At 26.6% G+C, this 8,713-nt stretch overlaps 1 pseudogene across 1 annotated transcript; it reads right to left on the minus strand.

Moving 5' to 3' along the window:
* Positions 1-2,697: 2,697 nt before the first annotated feature.
* LOC149518086 (cytochrome P450 89A2 pseudogene) lies at positions 2,698-4,542 on the minus strand (annotated as a pseudogene). Its single transcript, XR_016343580.1, has one exon. The product of XR_016343580.1 is annotated as a cytochrome P450 89A2 pseudogene (transcript).
* Positions 4,543-8,713: the final 4,171 nt, after the last annotated feature.

Raw genomic sequence — 8,713 nt, forward strand, 5'->3', positions numbered from 1 at the left:
AAATAAATTTAATAAAACTAAAAAATTATGTTTTATATTTTTGTATCAACATAAATTATGCACATAATTTTTTTATATAAAATATGACACAAATAAAATATTTTACATAAAAAACTACCTTAAAAATATAATTGTGGATAGCCATTTTTTTTTTTCTTGAGCTAACGCGATTTTATTATTCTCTATTTGTATAAAGCAAATAAAATTTCAAAATAAATTTATAAAATTAAAATTGATTATTAATTATAAACCTTTCATTCATTATACTTTTTTTTTAAAGCGGTCAGAATTGCTTACAATCTGAAAGCTTTAAATCTTACAACTTCTAAAATATATTTCTAATATAAACTTCATAATTTCTACCGATGGATTAATCATCACATGATGATTCTCATTTCCATTAAAAGCCCAAATAATTATGAAATCAGCATAAAAATTAACTTATCTAAAAATGTGTTTAACCTTGTAATTTCGATCTCTAAAAAAAAAAAAAAAAAAACTGATATTGATGAATAATATTGTATAAAAAATCCCTCTCCTATGGGCCCAAAAAAAAAGACCCTCTCCTGCAAAAGACTAGTAACCTTTTCATTGGAATCATTACTCAATTATCAAAACTGAAGATTATAACGGTTTCTCTCTTTTAGCAATCGTTTTTTTTTTTTTTTATTTCACCTTGGATTAGTTGGTTTTATTCTCAGTTTGTTTAAGCCATAATTTACTTCATTTATAATTACTTACTTTTATATTTAGCGGCATTTGATTACCAAATTTTTATTTTTTGGAAAAAAAAAGTGATATTAAAAGAAAATATGTGGTTTTTGAATTTTGTTGATTTATAAAATATGTGATTCATAGATTTTATTGATTTTGAGAATGTAAGATTTTTGTATTTAATTTAGAAGAATATAAGATTATTTAATAAAATTTTTTACTAAATTATCTTTAATAACACATGAATAATATGTAATTTTTATAACATGTTACATTTGAATAACATATTATTTTTAGTGAAATTAAATAATTTTTTAAAAAATTTAATATTTTCAACAAAAATAATTTTATAATCTTAATTACTCTTCTTACGTTGACTGTCTTTATGCAAAAAAAAAATAAAAATGCATGGATTAACCGTCGCAATAAAGTCAACATGAGAGTTAGAAGGGGATGATTAACCCTCTCCAGATGGTTTTAGGGAGTAGAATCTTTGGAACAAATTTTATAAATAATAATAAGTGGCCTTTGTTAAAATGTGTTCTTTATTATTTTAAAAATGTAGTTTTTGTTAAAATTCAAGAACTCGAAAATAAAGTTTTAATATTCACTACATATTTTATATTTAAAATATAATTTTTATTAAAATTTTAAAATTTCAAAGGAATTAAAATTTAAATTTTGTGAATATAAAAATTATTTACATAATTTGATAATTAATTTCATTTATTCATGACGTTATATCAACAAAGTCAACGTCACTTTAATAAAATCTATATCACATTGGCAAGGTCAATGCTTACCTCATGATCATTTCAATATTTTAATGATAAAAATTTGATAAAATTAATGATTAAAATAAAATTATTAAATTAAAATAATTTAGAAACTACATTTTTATAAATTATACTAAAATGACAAAGTTTCATATTTTATTAAAATGCAAAGCCATTATCATAATTGACCTTTTTATATTTTTATATTGTGTTTAAAATTGTCGAAAAAAAAATGAATTACTGATCTGACCAGAAAATGCATATATAGGCAGTAGTGATTCAGCTTTGTTTGTTTATTTGTTTCTTTTTTCTTTTTTTTTTAATTTTCATTGCATATCAATGAAAACAACTACACAATAAAGTTTACAAGGTAAAGCTTCACATGTGGGTACCGTGGATTACAAATTTACTAAGGACAAAACAGGAGCTTTACACCAAGATGTCATGCGGAGGGTTTTATGGAAGGATTTGAATGTGTTGACTTCCAATAAAATAACTAAAACTCTACAGTGATTTTTTGTCTTGCTTTCTAAGATCGAACTTTCTATGCATGTTTTTTTGACGTTTAGGAAAGCTGTTTAGTAATTTTGATTCATTTCATGTTATTTCTTTTATTTGCATATTGTATTCGGATTACGATCAAATGTTCTTAACCCACTATTTATTCAATAAAGTAAAAAATAAGTAACTGACCAAGCCAACTGGATGACAATAACTATTACTTGTCTTGGTAAATAATTTTTTTAAGCAGTGCTAGGTTTTTGGGTTTTATCCATTAATCCCTTCTTAGACTGATGCAAGCAACTAGCAAGTTTGTTTACGTGAAATGTAATAAATTTATAAAAAAAATTACTTTCTTAATATATTCAAATCTTAAGCAACAAAAAGAGAATATACTCTTTTTGCTATTTAAGTGATCCATTCGACGGTGTCTTATTAATTAACTTTAACTATGAAGAAAACTTCAAAGAAAACTCATTAAAAGATAAGCTTTTCCAATGAAATTTGCGTGACAGAAATCCAGGGGATGCCATAAAAATTCCAGGACACCTTGCCAAAAGCAGAATACCATGTCCATATGTTTGTGAAAAGCTTAAATGGTGTGAAACCAATAAAGTTTGTTGCCAATTATTCTGGGAGAAGTAACGGTCTAGGCTGCCCCATTCATTAACTGGTATTCCTTATCAGATCAATTGATGCAGTCATGTCGAAAACTACTTACTATATAAAGTTTTCTAGATTCATGTATAGAAAGAAACATGCATACATATTAAGCACATACTTAATAGCTAAATTGACATCTGACCTCCACCTATATAATTTAATTTCTAAGTAGAAAATCAACACCTTGTCTCTTCCTTGGCGAAATGTAGGCCCTCAATGGATTCTTCATCACAACCGTGAACTCTAGCTTCTCCTCCAAGCTGATCTCATCTCCATCCATAGCCTTCCATTCAAATTTCCAAATCAAATTTGCCACAAAATACTCCAGATGAAGAAGGGCTAAGCCAAGTCCAGGACAAATTCTTCTCCCAACTCCAAAAGGCATCATCTTAATCTCCCTACTCCCTGTTATGTCAAACGCTTCACCACTACTATCATCACTTCCCAAGAACCTCTCAGGCTTAAATGCCATTGGATCCTCCCACACCTTTGGATCCCATCCCATTTCTGCCACCATGAAATTGATAGTTCCATTCTTGGGGACCAAAAATTCTCCCAGGACTGTGTCTTCTGTCACACTATGAGACACCAACAAGTGCCCTGGTGGGTGCCTTCTTAGCCCTTCCAAAATCAGTGCTTTCAAATAAGGCATCTTTCGCAAATCATCTTCTTTGACTTTTTCCTCTTCATCTCCCACAACCCCTTTAATTTCAAGCAATAATTTATCCTGAATATATGGGTATTTCACCAAATTTGCCATAATCCATTGCAAAGCGGTGGAGGTGGTATCAGTGCCACCATTAAGAAACTCAGAGGCCAAACTAACAATTTCTCCTTCATCAAGTTTCCTTTTCTCCTCTGGTAACTCCAAATCCAACAAAGTATCAACATATGCCAAAACATAATCATCATTGTCCTTGCTTAGTTTCTCCACTTTAGCTTTCTTTCTTGCTCTTATCAAAGGAATCAGCACATCTTCTTGATTCTTAAGTAGTTGAAAAAGCTGCCTCCATTGCTTACGAAGCAAAACCTTGGTCGCTCTAGGCCAAATGTTAAGTATATTGAATCTTCCAGAACTTAACAGCACCCTTCGCATAACAGCTTCAATTTCTTTGATTTTCTCTTGAGAAAGCTTATCACCAAAACACATCAAAACTAGCAAACAAAAAATAGCATATTGAAAATGAGCCAAAACCTGAACCGATTCTCCAGTTTTAGCCTTTGACTCTAAATTATCAAGAAGAATTTCCAAAACCCATTTACGTGAATGAGAATAGGACTTTATACGTGAAGGATGGAGGATTTCTGAAGTCAGATTCCGCCGCAAAAGCCGCCAGGTTGGGCCATAGGGGGCAGAGTTGATGTTGTGTTGGTTACTAGTCATGATCTTAGTAGTAGCAAGAGCTTCGGGGCGGTCTGAAAATAGTGAACCGCTTTGGACTAAAGCCTGGTGAGCAAGGGAACGATCGGAGACGAAGATGTTGGGACGAGGACCAAAGTGTAGAGTGACCATGGGACCAAGCTTTGTATGGAGGCTGCGGAGGATTGGTTCGATTTCGAAGAAAGATTTGCGGAGCCATAAGATGTTGCCAATGATAGGGAAAGTGGAAGGGCCTGGAGGGAGATTATGGGGAAGCGTTTTGGAAGGGAAGAAGAGGTTGAGAAAGGCTTTGAGAAGAAGAGAGATGGAAATTGTGAGGAGGATGAGGAACCAAGTTTCCATTGTTTGGATAAGTGGAGATGGTGTGACAAAAGAGAAAATTGACTTTGAGTTTATAGGTGTGCTTTGTCTTTTTCTGTGGTAGCTGATTGTTCACTGCTTTAAATGCACATCAGATTGTTGTCCTGTTTTGGATTCTGTTGGTTTTTTTTTTTTTTTTTAAGGATAAATATACATTTAGCCCTTTTATTATATATTTTATATCAATTTTGATAATTTTAAAAAATAAAATTTTAATTTGATACTTTAATTTTTATTTCGTTATTTATTTTGTTACTTTGCACTAACGTCATTAACTCAACAATCAACGAAAAAAATGACATAAATATCTAATTATTTATAAAAAATTTAATAAATCCTACATCATCAATTATAATGTTAACATTTAAAAATTTTTCTAAAAAAATTTTTTTAAAAATGAATTATTTAAAGAAATTATATAAAATTAAATAAACTAAAATATTTTAAAAAGTATAAAAACTTAAAAAATTATGAATGAATAAAATTTAAAAGAAAAAACTCAAAATTTTAATAAATAATTCAATGAAATTCAAAAACTTTTGAAAATTAAAAAAACAAAAAAATTTTGAAAAAATTCACAAAAACTTAAAAATTCTAAAGTTTTTTAAAAAATATGAAAATTTTTAAAATTTTCTAAAAAATTTTTCAAAAAATATGAAACAATATAGAGAATAAAAAAATTAAAATATTTATGAAGAATTAAAAACCCTAAAAATTTGGAAACAAAGTGGAAAAGTTATGAAAAATTAAAAGATAAAAAACTTAACAATTTAATACAAAATCAAAGAAAATTCAAAAAATTTCTAAGAAATTCAACAAAAATATAAAAAATAAAAATATTAATTAAAATAATAATATCTTTAGTTTTAATTATTTTTATTAAATTTTTCATTTTTATATATTTATTGAAAATTTCAAAATTTTATTTTGAATTTTATAGGATTTTTATTAAATTACTAAGATTTTTTATTTTTCAAAAAAATTTAAATTTTTTACAAGTTTCAGATTTTCAAAATTTTGAAATTTTTTTGAAATTTTGAAATTTTATTATTTTTAAAAAACTTTTGAGATTTTTTCAAAATATTAGATTTTTGTTTCATTTTTTAAGTTTTTGTCAAATTTTTTTGAATTTTAAGAAATTTTTTTATTAAAATTGTCATTTTTTGGTTTTTACGGAATTTTTATTTTTTTATTTTTATTAAAATTTTGAGATTTTTTTATATTTTTAAAAAATATTTTATATATTTTATAATTTTTAAAACATATTTTGGTCTTTAAAATTTTTTTAAAAAAGTCCTTGAATTTTTCAATACTTTTTTAATATTAATATGGCAATTGATAATATAATATTGATTGAATTTTTTTATATGTGTTAATATCTTTTTAGATTTTTATACTATATCAAAAAGTTGATTACCAAAATAAAAGATGAAATGAAAGTTAAAGTACAAAATTTATAATTTTATTTTTTTAAATACCAAATTAAAAAAAAGTATATAGCACAAAGAAAATGAGTATTTACCTTTTATAATTTTGAATTCGTTTAATAAAGTGATGCATCTTGTATTTTTGGTAGGTTGAGGTTAATTTTTTGATTTGATACAAGTAATTACAAGTTGATATTAGTTGGATTATTGCTCAATTTCTTCCTTTCTTTTTTTTTTTTTGTTGCAAACGAGCTTATTCGATGGGTTTGGATTGAATTATATTTAATTTAAATTTTTTAAATTAAAACTCATTTCAAATTATTTTGAATATAAAATTTTTTGAATTTAAATATTTTTAAATTTAAAAAATTTTGAATTTGAATAATTTCAAACTCGAATCATCTTATATACAAGTTATTTTAGATTCGAATTATTTTAAATTCAGTTCATTCGAGTTAGATAAATTTATTATTTAAATGAATTCAAACTTTTTTTTTTTAATTTATAAGTTATAAACATATTTTATAAATTATAAATATATTTTTATAATTTACAAATACTAATATATCGTTACACCCCAATCACAGGTCGTAATCTATTCCATTTCTGGTAGAAAAACCTCCACGATATAGCATGATGGACAAATGCACAAACAAAGACCAAAACTGTTTCAAAGTGTTTTACCTGTCACACAGTTATATAATCATAGAAAAGAAGAAGAAGAAGACAACACGTGGTGACGTTGTTGACTTCTCTTTCCTTGTCCTTGGGTGCCCCTATACTCCCCAGTTCCCTCTATCTGTCAAAACAAACGGGGATTAAGAAAATGGACAGGGTATTGACAATGCCGAAGGTCAGAAAACAAAAAAAATGGTGAGAGTGGGGGTAAGCTGCATACAATTGTGATCTTTTGCCTTTTTTAGTGACAATTTCAAGATCTTCCTGCCTAACCCATAAAGCTTAACGATCCCTCTATATCCATTTTTCCTTCACCATCTTTTTTTTCATCAGCTACGCAACCCACATCAACAAGACTTCTATGGTTGCCTGATCCATGATAATCAATATTTATCTTATTATCTAGCTCCATAAAAAGGCACTTATAAAGCTATATTCTCTTTTTTTTTCCCCAATTTAATCTAGAACCAACTGAAATTAGATCAATACAGTTTACTCAAACAGTTAGTCTTTGCCCATGTAGTGATATTCAGAGCAAGAATTTTTTTAGTCAATTTATGTCGTAATGGTTTTGGACCACAGACGTAAAAGAGTTTTAAAGTCAAAATAAATGGAAGAGTCATCACTGATCTTTGTTAGAGTGTGATTGATCACCCAAAAGTTTATTTATTTTTAATAAAATTATAAAAGCAAGTTTAAAGTTTATAAAAAAGATAAATTTTGATCTACGAAAACCTAGGTTGGGTCCGGAAGTCGGTTACGTGTGGGTAAAGATTAGCACCCCTGCAACGCCCATAAATTGGTAGCATTTAACTATGCACTATTTTCGGTGTTGGATAAAAATTGTTTCAATTTGAATTTTAACATTAATTCCTTTCATTTGAAAAAATAAAATTTTGTTAAAGCTCTTTGTTTAGGAATATTGAAAAAATCTTAAAGTTAAAGAATTATTTTAAAATTTTTCAACATCTAGGCATAATTTAAAATAACTCTTTTCGCTTAAGATTTAACACAATAATCCTTAAAATGAAATAACAATCTTTATAGAAAATAATTATTAGTGACTCTCCAACATCTAGGCAGAGTACCAAAAATTATTTCCTTCAGAATGTTATTTTTTTATTTTATATCATAATATCACAAAAGTTTTTTTTTTAAAAAAAGTATTATTCTTTTTTATTATAAAATATTTTATCATCAAATAGTAAATAAAAATTAAAGATAGGATAATACAAATAATTACTAATAATAACAAGCTAACGTATGTATGCCAATGAATGTTATGTAACATAAAATACAATTTTTAAAGTTGGATTCTTAAGTATAATGAGACCACCCCGACTTTTCAATATCTAGGCAGAGCTTAGGTGCGACTGTTTATATTTAAGATCTCAATTTATTGTTATACTCCTTTATTTATTAAAGTTATTATTAATGCGAATTAAAAACTCGTATGAAAAATTTAATGAAGTAAAGTTTCCTAAATACCCTATCATCTAGGCAGCATTCAAGAACAAATCATTTCAAATGGGATTCTCACACGTGTCCTTAGGATTTTCAGAATGTTTTGGGTAGGGGCTTGAGTAGAGATTTTAAGGTTAGGGTTTCAAGATTTTGAAGATTCAGATTTTAGGATTTTGGTTTGAGTTTTGAGGGTTTTAGGGTTTGATTTTAAGGTTCAGAGGGTCTTAAGGCTTGAATTTTAAAGTATGGAAGGTTTATGATTTTGATTTTAGAGTTTGGGATTTTAGGGTTTTGGACTTTAAGGGTTTGGATTTAAGGGATTTTAGATTTTAGGGATTTTAGAAACCTAGGGTTTGAAATTTAAGAATTAGTGTTTAAGGTTTCATTTTTTTTTTTAAGAAAATGCGAACATTTATAAAAATCTCCAACATCTAAGGGAATTTTTGAGCAAGTTTGATTTTAGTAATTTTGGAAAATTAATTGAAAAATTCTTATATATATTTTTTTTATGAAAATTTATTAACAATAATTTTTCAACATCTAGGCGAAATTATTTTTATGATTATATTTTTATTTCCTCTAACATCTAGGCAGGAAAAATAATAAAAAAATATATTATTATTATTATTACCTTTTTTTGAGCATTTTTAATATATGTTTTTAATTATTATCTTACTTGTTTTCATTTTAATTATTATTAAAACAATTAAAAATTTATCTTAACGAATTTAAGAACTTATCATGCATAA

Source organism: Durio zibethinus, chromosome 7, assembly GCF_047325235.1.
Source record: "Durio zibethinus cultivar Kanyao isolate XHJ-2024 chromosome 7, ASM4732523v1, whole genome shotgun sequence".
In the NCBI taxonomy this organism is placed as follows: domain Eukaryota; kingdom Viridiplantae; phylum Streptophyta; class Magnoliopsida; order Malvales; family Malvaceae; genus Durio; species Durio zibethinus.